The following is a 17582-nucleotide window of genomic DNA, read 5'->3' as shown; positions in this document are numbered from 1 at the left end:
AATGATCACGTCCTGCTAGGCAAATCAGACGTCATTCAAATTTGCTCGGAAGATGGATATATGTCTCCTTACATTATGATTAATGCGCCGAGCGGAAGGGGAAAGTTTCCCTGGAAATTAAAAGTAAGTGCGGCAGCTGAAGAGAAAAGGTTATTAGCAAACAAAGGTGCTCAAATTAGTGGAACGCCGGTTACTTTAACACTGCCTGCCATCCTTTATTTCGGAAACATGTTGCTGAGTTTGAAAGGAAAATGGTGTGTTGACAGGTCTTTCTATCCTTTTTAAAGAACATGCAGCCATATAAGCTGGGAGCCGTGCATCTGGACCTAGCAGGGGTGGATTGGTATGGTGAGAAGAGAGCCAGAGTGGTATAGTGGTTAGAGTGTTTGGACTAGGATCCGGGAGACCCAGGTTCCAATCCCGACTGTGCTGTGGGAGCTCACTGGGTGACCTTGGGCCAGTCACACACTTTCAGCCCAACCTACCTCACAGGGTTGTCATGAGGATCGGGGAGGATGTTATAAGCCAGTTTGGGTCCCCACTGAGGAGAAAAGTGGGGAGGGGAGAAAGGAAGGAAGGAAGGGAGGGAGGGAGGGAAGGAGGGAGGGAGAGAGAGAGAGAGAAAGGAAGGATGGAAGGAAGGAAGGAAGAAGGAAGGAAGGAAGGAAGGAAGGAAGGGAGGAAGGAAGGAAGGAAGGAAGGAAGGAAGGAAGGAAACTGGAGCAAGCAGACTTGAGCTGCCCCTGCAGAGCTGGTAGTATGCCAAACTGCTTAGATCTCAGGCAATGTGGGTAGGCTTGCCCGTTGGTATTGTTGCTGCAGCCCATTTCTAAGCCAAACGGACCCTGCTGCACAGCCAGTGCTAGAGGGACCACATGGTCTCTTTAGGCCAGCAGCCCATCGGTGAGTTGCCTGATAAGTTAAAGGACATTTGCCCCAAGCTCCTCTCTCAAGAGCAGGTCTTCCATTCACCCACCTCAAGTAAGGAATTATCCAGCTCAGCCACAATTCCCTGCCCCTTAGGCCGCTACATAGTGACACTCTAGGAATTTCCTGCAGCCTCTGTGGTAAAGACCATAAACAATAGGGAGGGAAGCCTAAAGCGTCACCCAGAAGTGATATCACATCATCCCCAGGCACCTCCCCCCCCAAATCTTCCAGCATTTGTCGAGACGTTATTGGGAACCCCACTCAAGAATTGTATCCCTGCCCGTGCCAATACTTTCTGAATACAGATTTATGTAGTTTTAAAAAAACTGTATGCTGCCTTTCCACGTAGGGTTGCCAGCTCTGGGTTGGGAAATACCTGGAAATTTTTGGGGTGGAGCCTGAGTCAGGTGGGGAAGGAGGGGAGGGACTTCAATAGGGTATAATGCCATAGAGTCCACCTGCCAAAGTGGCCATTTTCTCCAGGGGAACTTATCTTGGTCATCTGGCAATTCCTACAGAGGCGTGACATGACCTCTGGGCTTGTCTTGGAAGTGACATCATTCTCTGTAACCAACAGAGCCCCCCTGTCCCCATCCTCTGATCTCCAGACTACAGAGATCAATTCCCCCGGAGAAAATGGCTTCTTTGGAGGGTGGACTCTTTGTAGGGTTGCCAACCTCCAGGTGCTAGCTGGAGATCTCCTGCTATTACAACCGATCTCCAGCCGATAGAGATCAGTTCACCTGAAGAAAAGGGCCACTTGGGCAATGGGACTCTAAGGCATTGAAGTCCCTCCCCAAGCCCCGCCCTCCTCAGGCTCCGCCCCAGAAGCTTCCCGCCGGTGGCGAAGAGGGACTTGGCAACTCTAACTCTTTGGTATTATACCCCACTGAGGTCCCTCTCCTCCCGAAACCCTGCCCTCCCCAGGCTCCACTCCCAGATCTCCAGGAATTTCCCAATCTGGAGCTGGCAACACTAGGGGTAAACACCCCCTTCAAAATTACTCTGTTTGCCTAAGACAAAAGCACAAAAGGAACTCGGCCCTGTAGCGAATATGGCAACCTTGGCAGCCAAGAATTCCTGAAGTCCTTTCGATATATATACAACCACAAGTCTATTTCACAGCTCATCTCTGCATATAAGGAGCAGAGAAACACAGGGAGTATCGTATTTTGTGGATCTCCTTCAATCAAATAAATCGGAGCAAAAGAATGGCCAGCGTAGCCTGCGGAGTGAGTGAGCACAAGAACATTGCAGGCTCCTCATTTATTCATCTGCCTACTCTCTCGTGAGAAAAAAAAACAATAAAAAAGATTGACACAGAAGATTTGAAATATTTTCCCTTCTAATCTGAGAAACAGTTTGATTAGAATAATAAAATTCACTCAGAAGAAAAAGATTGCTTCCTGCTTCCTTTACAGAGATGTTTTACAGTGCAGAGTATTAGGCCATAAAACAGATGGAATCTTTCAGGAGGGAGAAAAGAAGTCTAAAGTATTATACAAATAACATGGTTCGGTGAGGCCTCAGACAAAATGGCCAATTTCTATTGCCTGAATGAGGTATAGGGTTGCCAACCTCCAGGTGCTAGCTGGAGATCTCCTGCTATTACAACTGATCTCCAGCCGATAGAGATCTGTTCCCCTGGAGAAAATGGCCGCTTTGGCCATTGGACTCTATGGCATTGAAGTCCCTCCCTTCCCCAAACCCTGCCTTACTCAGGCTCCCCCCCCCAAAAAAAAATAATCTCCCACTAGTGGCAAAGAGGGACCTGGCAACCCTAATGAGGTAGGATCCTCTGTGTTGACCTGCATGGTGTTAGAACAACCCTCCATGCCAGGTAGGGTTGCCAGCTCTGGGTTGGGAAATACCTGGAGATTTTGGGGGTGAAGCCTGAGAAGGGTGGGGTTTGGAGAGGGGAGGGACTTCAATGCCATAGAGTTCAATTGCCAAAGTGGCCATTTTCTCTGGTGGAACTGATCTCTGTCGCCTGAAGATCTGTTGTAATAGCGGGAGACCTCAAGCCACCACCTGGAGGTTGGCAACCTGAATGCCACAGAGCCACACTGTCCACCTTGATAGGAATATGGACTGAGCTATACCTTTAGGGTTGCCAGCCTCCAGGTGATGAAGAAATATGCAGCACCAGCTCAATATATATAGAAAGACTCAAATATCCCCATTGACCGGACTATATATTAAAGTTTAAGAACTCAGTATAGGTGGACTCTATTGCATTGTACCTCACTGAGATCTAGCGTTGCCAACTCTGGGTTGGGAATACCTGGAGATTTTGGGGTGGAGCCTAAGGAGGGTGGGGTTTGGGAAGGGGAGGGACTTCAATGGGGCATAATGCCATAGAGTCTACCTTCCAAACTGGCAGATTTTCTCCAAATGAACTGATCTCTATTACCTGGAGGTCAGTTGTAATAGTGGAAGATCTCCAGCTACCACGTGGAAGCTGGCAACCCTACTGAGATCCCTTCCCTCCTCAAACCCCGCTATTCCCAGTCTCCACTCCGCAAATCTCCAGGAATTTCCCAACCCAGAGCTGACAACTAGGGTTGCCAACCATCAGGTACTAGCTGGAGATCTTCTGCTATTACAGCTGATCTCCAGCCGATAGAGATCAGTTCCCCTGGAGAAAATGGCTGCTTTTGGCAATTGGACTCTATGGCATTGAAGTCCCTCCCCTCCCCAAACCCCGCCCTCCTCAGGCTCAACCCCAAAAACCTCCCGCCAGTGGCTAAGAGGGACCTGGCAACCCTACTTATTACTTATACCTTTACTCAGATTAAGATGGAATGTTCAAAAATGACAAATTATGATTATATATTGTCGAAGGCTTTCACGGTCAGAGTTCATTGGTTCTTGTAGGTTATCCGGGCTGTGTGACCGTGGTCTTGGTATTTTCTTTCCTGATATTTCGCCAGCAGCTGTGGCAGGCATCTTCAGAGGAGTAACACTGAAGGACAGAGAGACACTGTCCTTCAGTGTTACTCCTCTGAAGATGCCTGCCACAGCTGCTGGCGAAACGTCAGGAAAGAAAATACCAAGACCACGGTTACACAGCCCAGATAACCTACAAGAACCTATGATTATATACATTAAGAATTTTAACATGATTTACTAATGCAAATATATTATTTAAAGTTACTAACTATGATTATATGAGTGAACAATTTTAACCTGATTTGGTAATGCAAACATTTTGTTTAAAAAATGTTACTGAACAAGTAAAAAGAGCTAAGAAGCAAAAAATAGACAGTGGATAGAAAAGTTAAACATTTATTTATAGTTGATAATTCATACAATATTGGAAGAGTGCAACAAGAGTGTAAGAAAAATCAGAGACCAAATTATGACCATATAAGTTAAGAATGTTAATCTGACCTATTAATGTTTATATATGGATTTAGATTAAGAAATAATAACATGTATAATCACGGCCATATCAGTTATACAACATATATAATCATGGACACATCCAACTATAAAATTATATTAGAAATTGTAAGGGCAGATCATTAATCCATCATTCTTCTCTGTTTTTTCTCTTTTTCTCTTTTTATATATAATAAAATGCGGATAGAGTAAGAAGGTAGAATAGTACAGCTACATTTTGGTTAGAATGTGATGTATGCTAGATTATGTAAAATCATGACCAAGATGTAATAGAATCATAGAGTTGGAAGGTACCACCAGGTTCATCTAGTCCAACCCCCTGCACAATGCAGGAAACCCACAACCACCTCCCCCCTACACCCCCAGTGACCCCCAGCTCCATGCCCAGAAGATGGCAAGATGCCCTCCCTTGCATGATCTGCCTAAGGTCATAGAATCAGCATTGCTGACAAATGGCCATCCAACCTCTTCTTAAAAAACTCCAGGGAAGGAGAGCTCACCACCTCCCGAGGAAGCCCGTTCCACTGAGGAACCGCTCTAACGGTTAGAAAATTCTTCCTAATGTCTAGACGGAAACTCTTTTGATTTAATTTCAATGCTTTGGTTCTGGTCCGACCTTCTGGGGCAACAGAAAGCCACTCCACACCCTCTTCTAAATGACAGCCCTTCAAGTACTTGAAGATGGTTATAATATCCCCTCTCAGTCTTCTCCAAGAAGTCCATATTGTGATTGTATAGTGTGTATTTTTATAGTGTTGTATGTGTGTGTGGGGGGGGGGGTTTAAAAAAGAAAAAATGAAATCTGCCTTGCATGGCAATCCGCGCTCACAGACAATAGGGATGCAGAAGAATTTTTGTATGCTTGCTCGTCTGACTCAGACTTTGATGGCTCAAATGTTTTTTTTAGGTCTGTGATGAAAAAGCAGCTGCTGAAAATGTCCCTCACACAGATGAATTTCTACAGGGGAGGGGGAAACCAGATGCCAGGGATGACACATGTTTGAGGGGTCAGCAGCATTTTTTGTCATCTACATCTGTACTACCAGATCGTTCTTTTGCTGTGCGGATGACTCATCAGAGGGGTCAACCTACATTTCCTTAACAGTTGAGGATTGGATTGTGAAGACATAAGTGCCGGAGGCTACAGGAAGGGAAGCATTTGGTTGACGGCTTGGGTTTTGCTGTCCTCTCCATAATCGTTTGGCATCTGCAGGCTTCCCTTTCTCACTGTTTGCATGCCTCAAGGCTACTTAACAAAGTAAATATATAAAATAATTAGCTCTCAGAACAAATAGTGGGTTTGTATGTATTTTCTAGGATGCTGTGATCCTACTTAATGCACAGGATACCCCACCAAATGGCAAGAAGGATACCCCACCAAATGGAGGGGGGGGAGAAGAAGAAGAAGAAGAAGAAGAAGAAGAAGAAGAAGAAGAGGAGGAGGAGGAGGAGGAGGAGGAGGAGGAGGAGGAGGAGTTGGTTTTTATATGCCGACTTTCTCTGTCACTTAAGGGCAAATCACCTTCCCTTCCCCACCACAGACACCCTGTGAGGTAGGCGGGGCTGAAAGAGCTCTAAGAGAACTGTGCCTAGCCCAAGGTCACCCATCTGGCTTCTTGTGAAGGAGTGGGGAAACAAATCCAGTTCCCCAGATTAGTGTCCGCCGCTTAGGTGGAGGAATGGGGAATCAAACCCGGTTCTGCAGATCAGACTCCACCGCTCCAAAGCACTGCTCTTATCCACTACACCATGCTGGTAGGTTGATCCCGCACGTGAGAGAAGAGCATGCGTGTTGACTGGGGAGATTCGCTACATTTGCGGGAGACTCATAGGACAAAACAGCCATGTTTGAACACCCGTTGTGTCTGGGCACTCTGCACAAAGAAGTGCTCATAAGAATATAAGAAAAGCCCTGCTGAGTCAGGCAAATGGTCCACCTAGCCGAGCATCCTAGTCCAGCATCCTGTTTCATACAGTGGCCAACCTGTTGCCTTGGAGAGCCAAGGAACAGGCCATAGAGGCCAAGGCCTTCCCCTATGTTGCCTGGCACTAAGAGATTCAGAGATTTACTGCCTCTGAAGGGGGAGATTCTCTGGAGTCACCATGGCTGATAATAGCCACCGATGGACTTCTCCTCCATGAATCTGTATGATCTCTTTTTAGAGACAGGTATGCTCATGGGACATCATTACATCTACAGGCAGTGAATTTACAATTTAATTACTTGTTGAGTTAAAGAAGTACTTTCTTTTGTCCATCCTGAATCCTTTCTTTTGTCCATCCACTTGTTGGCTGCTACTGAGTTATCCCAGGACTTCCTGTCCCTCTATTAACCTGATTCTTTGATCTGCCTTGAGATCAGCCCAGGTGAAATTGTCCTCATCTTTATGCATAAGCCAAAGTGCAGGACACGGGAGCTGGGTGTGTGTGTGTGTGTGTGAGAGAGAGAGAGAGAGAGAGAGACATTTTTCTCACAGTAAGCATGATAGCCAATTACAAAGTAGCTTTTCAAAAGGCGGGGTCACAAATGCTTCCTGATTTTTGTCTCCCACCTTGAGTTCTTTCTGAGCAGACATTGGTCTCACATAAGAAAGGGTTTTAAAACAACACTAGGGTTGCCAGGTCCCTCTTTGCCACCAGCGGGAGGTTTCTGGGGGAGGGGAGTCTAAGGAAGACGGGGCTTGGGGAGGGGAGGGACTTCAGTGCCATAGAGTCCAGTGGCCAAACCGACCATTTTCTCCAGGTGAAGAAGAAGAAGAAGAGTTGGTTTTTATATGCCAACTTTCTCTACCACTTAAGGGAAACTCAAACTGGTTTACAATCACCTTCACCTCCCCACAACAGACACCCTGTGAGGTAGGTGGGGTTGAGAGAGCTCTAACAGAGCTGTAACTTGCTCAAGGTCACCCAGCTGGCTTAGTGTGTACTAGGAGTGGGGAAACAAATCCAGTTCACCAGAATAGCCTCCGCCGCTCATGTGGAGGCGTGGGGAATCGAACCCGGTACTCCAGATCAGACTCCACTGCTCCAAACCACTGCTCTTAACCACTACACCACGTTGGCTGAACTGATGCACCCACTCACACCCTTTTCAGCAGGCCTGGCAACCCTAAAGGGACAAGGACCAGGAAATAAGCCTGTGAGACAGGGACCTTGTGGCTCGTGGGCACTGCGCATAATTTGTTTCGCAGAATCCCACAGACACCATTACTGGAGGATGGAAATAATTCTTAGGAAACTAGATACATACATTTTCTACCGTTCAGGTTCCCGTTCAGCTGGTGTCAGATTCTGTGCCGTGCCCAGCAGAATGGTTAATGTAGCCCTTGCTTGACACATCTTCTTTTGATTGCCTGTGATTCTCTAAGACAAAAATAGAAAACCCAAGCAGAAGAAGGATGCATTTACATGGCTCCCGCTAATTTAAGCACACCCTAATGGGCAAAAATCCCTTCGTGTTGACTTTTAACTCAAATCCTTGTGGCATCAGCTGCCTGCTACAGGAGGCAAGAGAGAGAGAGAGAGAGAGAGAGAGAGAGAGAGAGCGAGAAAGAGAGAGAGATGGATGGATTTATTTGGTATGATTTCCCCTTAATTCAATTTGGAAGTGAAGTGTACATCCCTAAAACTGCATTTTTAATGGTTATTTATTGGCTAATATGTACCAGTCAGGGACCGGCAGTTACGATCAAAATGGGACCTTTTTTGCATTGTTAAAAATCCGGTAATTTCCCCGCACAAAGCAAGAATTGTGTTAAGTGTCTCATTTCTGTCAGTTGTGCAAAAAGGTAATGTGTGAGCAAAAGGTTAGAGAATTGGCCCTCCTGGGTACATTTCCTGCCAAGCAGAATCTCGATTCTATTATGCAGGTCTTCCATTTTTTTCCCCTCCATGCCTTACTGTAGGGATGTGCTGAGCTCACGTTTTCTTTCTCTCATTTACAAAAGTTCATTACTCGTTTGTAATCTATTAACTGGGAAGGGGGCAATACTGTAGGACATCGAGGCAAGAGCCAGCGTGGAGCAGTGTTTAAGAGCAGCGGACTCTAATCTCCTGCTCCTCCACATGAAGCCTGCTGGGTGACCTTGGCAAAAAAACCTTCAGGATCCCTGGCCAATCTGGCCTGGAGGGAAATTCCTTCCTGACCCCAAACTGGCGATTGGCATTACCCTGGGCATGTCAGAAACGGACACCAGAGCCGAGCACTGACCCATCCCTTCCTGCCCTCCCTCTCGTGATTTGCCTAAGTTCACAGAGTCAGCATTGCTGGCAGATGGCCATCTAGTAGGGCTGGCAGCTCCAAGTTGGGAAATACTCCATATATATGTATGTGTTGTGGGGTTGCCAGCTCTAGGTTGGGAAATACCTGGAGATTTTGGGGGCGGAGCCTGAGGAGGGCAGGATTTGGGGAGCCAGGGACTTCAATGCCATTGAGTCCAATTGCCAAAGCGGCTGTTTTCTCCAGGTGAACTGATCTCTAGAGAGCCAGCGTGGTGTAGTGGTTAAGAGTGGTGGACTCTAATCTGGAGAACCGGTTTTGATTCCCCACTCCTCCACATGAGCGGCGGAGGCTAGTCTGGTGAACCGGGTTGGTTTCCCCACTCCTACACATGAAGCCTGCTGGGTGACTTGGGCTAGTCACAGTTCTATTAAGAGCTCTCTCAGCCCCACCTACCTCACAGGATGTCTGAGGTGATTGTAAGCTGGTTTGATTCTACCTTAAGTGGTAGAGAAAGTAGGCATATAAAAACCAACTACTCCTCCTCCTCCTCCTCCTCCTCCTTCTTCTTATATTTAGCGGGAAACTCTTTTGAATTAATTCCAACCTGTTGGTCCTGGTCCAACCTTCTGGGGCAACATAAAACTACTCCACTATATGACAGCCCATCAGAAACTTGAATTTGGATTTGAGCAACATTGAATTTGAATTCGAACAACATTCATGTGGTTTTCAAGCAGAAGGGATTCATTTTAATATCAAATGAACCACTGAAAAAAAGGAATTCTTGGCTGGTAAGCAAGTCCCCTGCAAGTAGAACTGGAAGCTGTAAATTTCATTATCCAGATCGTATCGCAATGGCTTGCGAGAGACAGGAAGAGTGTTTCCAATAAAAAAAACTAATCTAATCTCCACAAATATTTCAAACACAGTGTCCTGAATGTTTAATTTGACAAGGGAGTTCCACAGAAACCTAGACACTGGATCAGAAGTCTGTGGTTGACTGGGTAAGGAAGAGGTCCTCATCTTCAGTATTCCCAATTACTGACGCTGTTGGAACTCGGAAGCTAAGCAGGGCTTGGAAAGAAGGTGGGTAAGGGGAGACATGATAGAGGTCTGTAAAATTATGCATGGTGTGGAGAGAGTGGACAGGGAGAAGCTTTTCTTTTTCTCTCATCATACCAGAACACGAGGTCATCTGCTGAAGCTGGAGGGTGAGCGATTCAAAATTGATGAAAGGAAGTATTTCTTCACACAACTCACAGTTAAATTGTGGAACTCCCTGCCCCAGGATGTGGTGATGGCTGCCAACTTGGAAGGCTTTAAGAGGGAAGTGGACATGTTTGTTGAGGATAGGGCTATCCATGGCTACTAGTCAAAATGGATACTAGTCATCATGATACATACCTGTTCTCTCCAGGATCAGAGGAGAATGCCTATTATATTAGGTGCTGTGGAACAAAGGCAGGATAATGCTGCTCCAGTCGTCTTGTTTGTGGCCTTCCTAAAGGCACCTGGTTGGCCACTGTGAGAACAGACTGCTGGATTTGATGGACCTTGGTCTGATCCAGCAGGGCCTTTCTTATGTTCTTATGCCCTGGTTATAATTTGGATGGGGGACCACCAAGGAAGTCCAGGGTTGTGATGCAGATGGAGGATATGGGAAGCCACCTCTGAATGCCTCATGCTTTAAAAACCTTATGGGGTCGCCATAAGTTGGCTGAGACTTTATGGTACATTGCACAGTGGTAGAGTCCCTGCCTGGGGATGTGGAATGGTATGATACAGCCTTGATCTCGTCAGATCTCAGCAGTGCAGCAGCATCAGTACTTGGAGGGGGGACCTTCAAGGAAGCCACCTCTTCTTCTCAGTTGACTTGAAAGCCCCTTGCTGGGGTCACCAGACATTGGTTGTGACTCGACACAAGGAACACATTTGATCAAAAATGCCGAACTGGACTCTTTAGATCAAGCGAGGGTAGGGTTGCCAACCTCCAGCTGGTGGCTGGAGATCTCCCACTATTACAACTGGTCTCCAGGCAACAGAGATCAGCCCACCTGGAGAAAATGGCCACTTTGGCAATTGGATTCTATGACACCGAAGTCTCTCCCCTCCCCAAACCCTACTCTCCTCGGGCTCCGCTCCAAAAACCTCCAGGTACTTCCCAACCCAGAGCTGGCAACCCTACACATTGTTTATCATGGCTCTAACCACTACACCACACTGACTCCACACTATACTAAACAGGCCACTAATCAGACTTAGCATGAGGCCCTTGTATATCCAAGACCACTGGTTCCCATACCTAGCAATTCAGATCTGCATGAGAGTCAGGGCTCTGTTTCCCTTCCGCACCTCACGGTAAACTTGGTGGTGATTAGGGGCAGGGCCTTTTTTGTTGTGGTCCCTCAGTTGTACAATACCATCCCTAGAACCATCTGTCCCCAAACCCCATGAAAGTTGATATCGGCCCGAACCTTTTCCCCAGGCCCTTGCTGATTCTACTTCCCAGGGCTATTATTGACTCTTATTCTGTATTCTTCTCATTCTTTAATATGCTTTTACTTTTTTACAGGTGCTGCTGCTACTCATTGTAGTAATTATTTTGCAACCAGTTGTCAGTGTGACGCAGCCGCTTTATTGAATTTTTATGGACTGTTACTCTCTTTAAACAGTCTCCGGAGCTCTGCTGAGAGCATTCATAGAAGCATATTAAAGAAAATCGGATGAGACATCGCTAAACAGCTCGACATGCTTTGCATTGCCTTTATTTATTTATATCCCACTTTTCTTACCAGCTGGGACTCTAAGCAGTTTGGAACCTCGTTCTCTCCACCTCCGTTTTCTCACAACAACCACCCTGTGAGGTAGGCTAGGCTGAGAGTTTGGGACGGGCGCCGGGTCACCAAGCGGGCTTCCATGGCAGAAGTGGGGGATTCGAAGCCAGGCCTCCCAGGATCCTAGTCTGACATTCTAGCCACTACGCAATGCCGGTTCTCAGTGGTGGACAGTTTGGTGTAGTGCAGAGATCCCTAACCTTTTTGAGCTTGTGGGCACCTCTGGAATTCTAACACAGCATGGTGGGTGTATTTGGTTGCTAATCTCCAGGTACTAGCTATTACAACTGATCTCCAGCCAATGGAGTTCAGTTCTCCTGGAGGAAATGGTCGCATTGGTCATTGGACTCTATGGCATTGAAGACCCTCCCCTCCCCAAACCCCGCCCTCCTCAGGCTCCGCCCAAAAAACCTCCCATCGGTGGCAAAGAGGGACTTGGCAACCCTTTGGGCATAGCAACAAAATGGGTGCCTCAGGAGATGGAGCCAGCCACAAAATGATTGCCACAGCTTCAGTAACACAATGTAGTGGCAGCCACTGCCAAAGCAATATTTAAAATAATCTGCACAGCCAATCAGATCTCCAATAGTCCATCAGAGGTAGGGTGGCCAGCTCTGATGTACTGTCTACTCAGACCGGCCACGGCTCTCCAGGGTCTCAGGCAGAGGTCTTTCACACCACCTATTTGCCTAGTCCCTTTCACCGGAGATGCCTGGAATTGAACCAGGGACCTTCTGCATGCTAAGCAGATTCTCTACCACTGAGCCACAGCCCCTCCCAAAGAACTGTACACATGAACACATGAAGCTGCCTTATACTGAATCAGACCTCTGGTCCATCAGGGTCCGCCTTGTCTACTCAGACCGGCAGGGGCTCTCCAGGGTCTCAGGCAGAGGTCTTTCTCATCACCTACTTGCCTAGTCCTTTTAACTGGAGATGCCGGGGATTGAACCTGGGACCTTCTGCATGCTAAGCAGATGCTCTACCACAGAGCCACGGCCCCTCCCCAAAGTTTTTTCCTAACACCCACCCGCAATTTAAACCCATTATTGGGATTCCTGTCCTCTGCTGTCAACAGGAACAGCTCCCTGCCCTCCTCTAAGTGACAGCCCTAAGTGACATTCTGCCTAAGGTTACCTTCCAATTGCATTCAGAAGCTGCAGCCTTCAGGCTGGGGTTAGGGTTGATTTCCCATTTCTCATCCTTCCAATTTCAATCTGGGGGAAAAAATCCCTGTTTTGATTTAGATCCCTTGTTCGAATCGAAACCCTGATCTTTTATTTTCAGTCCCTCCCCTATCTGTCTCATCATGGGGGCGGGGGGCTTTCAGAAAATCAAACTTCTGCCTCTGTAAATCCAGCAGGAGCTTTCTCCGACTCTTTATCCACCACTCTCCAAAAACCAAATAAAATAGTAACTTGGCAAACCCGATTTGTGGCCCTTGGCATGTTTGCCTGAAGGTAAATTTTCGTAAAATTCAAGATCCTTGTATCCAAGCGTGTGTTTAGACGCAGGGTGCCAATGCGGCAAACAGTTTGTCAGGTGGCAGATGGAGCAACAGGCTGAAGACAACAAATGTGCGGGACTAATTGGGGAAATTGCACGGCCCGAGATTATTCGAGCATGTGTCAATGTGAAATCACAGCCCACGTTCAGCTCTCCATTCAGCAGCCTACCACAAAACCCAGATCTACCTTAATCAGCAAACTGTGGTGCTGGGGTTGCCAACCTCCTGGCGATAACTATACAAAAACAACAACATTGTTATGTGTATTTGTCACTCACAAATAACATAACAATTTGGCTTTAGAAAGATCACCCGTGACTAGATCACATGGAAGAGAACTCCAAGCCACAAAGGTAATGTAGTGATCAGCATTCAAGCTGCATTAAAAGTATCTCAAATAGGGTCGCCAGCTCCAGGTTGGGAAACTCCTGGAGATTTGGGGGCTGGAGCCTAGGGAGGCCAGGGTTTGGACCTCTGCGGTCTTTTATGTATGGGAGTTTTACCTGAGGTTCGTTGCTAGCTGGACCCACATTTTCCTGTTGGGAATCTCTGCACCAGCAGTCTCCAAGCTCAAATCAAGAAGCATTGGAGTCCCCGTCCTTTGAAATTCTGCTTTGTAATTGGTTTTAGTGAGAGAAAAGTCCCCACCTCGGAAACCCAATTGCTGCATAAAAAAGCATTTTAAGAACAAAAACAAACAAAAAAACCCGGAGCTATCTGAAGGGAATAGGGAGGGGGGTGGAGAAACCTAAGCCTCGTTTATAAAAGCCTTTCTTCTGCTCAGAAAGAACTCCGAGGAAGCAAGAAGCATTTGAATCCCTGCCCCTTGACACACTGCTTTATAATTGGCTGTAGTGCTGTCTGTGACCCAAACCCAAACTTCCACGTTCCTCACTTTGCCTTATGCATGGGGATTTCACCCAGGCTGATCTTAGGGGAGATAGAAGAATCGGGTTAATAGAGGAACGGGAAGTCCGGGGATTTGTGAGGGCTGGCAGTGAGGTCATCTCTATTGGATGGAAAACTCATGCATAACTCCAAGGAACAACCGAGACAGACCGGGGGCGAACGTGAGTTCAAGTACCCATGCATAAACCACCAGTGGGGTACAATTTCATAGAGTCCACTCTCCAAAGCAGCCCTTTTCTCCAGGGGAACTGTTCTCTCATCTGGAGATCTGTTGAATTGCTGGGAGATCTCCAGGTCCCACTTGGAGGTTGGCAGCCCTAGTTTAACACATAAATCTGATTATTACTTGACTATGTGACAATTATTCCGTCATCGTTTCGGGGTGCTGCTTTTTTTAACGCAAGGAAGCCAAATAAACACAAATGCTCAAGATAATCAAACATTACCTTTTTACATCCCCCCCCCCCGAAGCCGGTCTCACCTCCTCGCAAAGTCGAAAGTGCATTAAAAAGTAATATTGTGCTGAGCTCACATATATGCAAACGCCGCTAGATGTCTTGTCTCAATAAAGTTTATAGAATGCATTCCCAGAGGTCTGACAACAAAAACAGAATAAATCGCAAGGCTCATAAAAAGATAATGCATGCCAATTTTTTTTTTGCTTACATAAACACAAACAAATGCAGCAAACGGTGTGCGTGCGTGAGTGTGCGCAGGTCTGTGTGCATCTCTGCGCGGATGTTGGAAAGGCAGCTTCCATTCATACCGACCCGTTTTCTTCATCATACAATTGTGGAATAAATTACCTCTAACTGGGAAGGGAGAGGGGAATGACCTTAGGATGTCCAATTCATTTTAAATACTGTGAGCCTTCAAAAAAGTATTCAGGCTGGGTCTGTAAAGCAATGCCCTACAATTCCCAACTCTTTTTTCCCCTCTGTTATTCCTGGGGAATATTCAAAAAGCTTTGTTTTGTGTGTGTGTGGGGGGTGCCATTCCTCCAAAAGTAGGGTTGCCAACCTCCAGGTGGTGGCTGGAGATCTCCTGGAATTACAACTGGTCTCCAGGCGACAGAGATCAGTTCCCAGGAGAAAACTGCCACTTTGGAAGGCAGACTTTATGGCATTATACCCCATTGAGGTCCCTGTCCTCCTCAGGCTCCACTCATAAACCTCCAGGAGAGCCAGCATGGTGTAGTTCTTAAGAGCAGTGGTTTGGAGCGGCGGACTCTAATCTGGAGAACTGGGTTTGATTCCCCGCTCCTCCACATGGGCGGCGGACACTAATCTGGTGAACTGGGTCGGTTTCCCCACTCCTACACAAGAAGCCAGCTGGGTGACCTTGGGCTAGTCACAGTTCTCTTAGAGCTCTCAGCCCCACCTACTTCACAGGGTGTCTGTCGTGGAGAGGGGAGGGGAAGGCAATTGTCATTTCTAATGAAGGGAAAACTCATGCAGAACTCCAAGGAGCAACCGAGACAGACCAGGGGTGGATGTGAGTGAAAGTACCCATGCTTGAATGACCTCTGTCTACCACTCCACATTCTGCTGACTCCTGCTCTTCTACTGAAGCTTCCCTGATGGTCTTACCAGGTTTCCCCAGCGGCACAAAATGGTAACACTGATTAGTAAACCACCGAAAACATCCACTCTGGCAATAGAGAGGCGATCATTATTCGCCGCCTGGTATTGTGTCCCCAGCCTCAAGGGAAAGAGCAAATTCCGTCACGTTCAGCGCGGTTGTGCTTGTCCCAGGCTGAGGTCGTCGGTGATGTTTAAATACAACTGGGGCTTGCATCAATCTATTCCGAAGAGGGTGTAATCACAAAAGACTGAACACTGTAATTTTTTTAGCTCGCGCTATTCTTTCTTACCCTTTCCGAGTTGCGTTCGTGATTGCATGATACACGGTGGGGAAACAATGTGCCACGTCGAGCTGTCGCTTGCTCCACAAAGCCTTTTGATCCAGCGTCTGAGAGCGAGAAATATTGAGCCTTGCGTTCGTGCTGTAAGGACTTATTTAGAACCAGGTTATGGATAGGGTTGCCAACTTCCAGGTAATACTGGAGATCTCCCGCTATTACAACTGATCTCCAGCTGACAGAGATCAGTTTCCCTGGAGAATTGGACTCTATGGCGTTGGAGTCCCTCCCCTCCCCAAACCCTGCCCTCCTCAGGCTCTGCCCCCAAAACCTCCCATCGGGGGCGAAGAGGGATCTGGCAACCCTAGTAATGGGTCTCTTGCCAATCAAGCAGAGCACTTGCGAGACATCTCTGGCATCTCCAGTTAAAGGGTCTAGGCAAGTAGATGATGTGAAAGACCTCTGCCTGAGACCCTGGAGAGCCACTGCCGGTCTGAGTAGACAATACTAGTGACTTTGATGGACCAAGGGACTGATTCAGTATAAGGCAGCTTCATGTGTTCTACCTAGATATGGTAGAGAGGAAGTGTCCGTCTCCGTACATCATCACACAGGGAAGTCTTATGGAGGTGCAACGTGAAGAAAACTTTATTAATCTTAGGGTAATATTGCAAAAAGGAGCCCCGTGGAACAGAGTGGTAAGCTGCAGTACTGCAGTCCAAGCTCTGCTCACAACCTGAGTTCGATCCCGACGGAAGTTGGTTTCAGGTAGCCGGCTCAAGGTTGACTCAGCCTTCCATCCTTTGGAGGTCGGTAAAATGATGACCCAGCTTGCTGGGGGTAAAGGGAAGATGACTGGGGAAGGCACTGGCAAACCACCCTGTAAACAAAGTCTGCCTAGTAAATGTCAGGATGTGACGTTACCCCATGGGTCAGGAATGACCCAGTGCTTGCACAGGGCACCTTTACCTTTTAATATTGCAAAACTCTGACCTGGATGGCCCAGGCTAGCCCGATCTCCTCAGATCTCAGAAGCTAAGCAGGGTCGGCCCTGGTGAGTACTTAGATGGGAGACCACCAAGAAGGTCCAGGGTTGCTATGCAGAGGTGGGTGATGGCAAACCATCTCTGTTCGCCCCTTGCCTTGAAACCCTTATAGAGTTGTCGCCAGTCGGCTGTGACTTGATGGCATTTTCCATGACAACCTTACAGAGTGTGTCTCAGGTGAGTAGCCATGTTGGTCTGCAGTAGCAATTTTCAAGTCCAGTAGCACCTTAAAGACCAACCAGATTTCCAGAGTATAAGCTTCCTTTGACAGCATGGTGTAGTGGTTAAGAGCGGTGGTTTGGAGTGGTGGAGTCCGATCTGTAGGACTGGGTTTGATTCCCCACTCCTCCACATGAGCGGCGGAGGCTAATCTGGTGAACTGGATTTGTTTCCCCACTCCTCCACATGAAGCCAGCTGGGTGACCTTGAGCAAGTTACAGCTCTCTCCGAGCTCTCTCAGCCCCACCTACCTCACAGGATGTCTGTTGTGGGGAGGAGAAGGGAAGGTGATTGTAAGCTGGTCTGAGTCTCCCTTAAGTGGTAGAGAAAGTCACCATATACAAACCAACTCTTCTTCTTCTTCTTCGCGGCATTTGTTTTCTGGGCATAGCATGTTTGTACCAAGCATATCTAGCACATTTACTAGAAATTCAGCCCCATTGAGCATAGTGGGGTTTACTTCTGAGTAAACAGGCTTAGGTTTACACAATGTGGGGCTGTGGAGATATGAGGCTAGATGGATGGATAGAGGGGATGAATGAAATTTCTTAGCGGGGATGAGATTCACACATTCCTAAGTGACGTTTGGATTTTGTCTAAAGTGAAAATCTAAGTGACCTTGAAGATATTTTTCCCAGTGAAACATCCA

The sequence above is a fragment of the Euleptes europaea genome, chromosome 12 (genome assembly GCF_029931775.1).
Source record: "Euleptes europaea isolate rEulEur1 chromosome 12, rEulEur1.hap1, whole genome shotgun sequence".
In the NCBI taxonomy this organism is placed as follows: domain Eukaryota; kingdom Metazoa; phylum Chordata; class Lepidosauria; order Squamata; family Sphaerodactylidae; genus Euleptes; species Euleptes europaea.
This window is presented reverse-complemented; position numbering follows the sequence as displayed.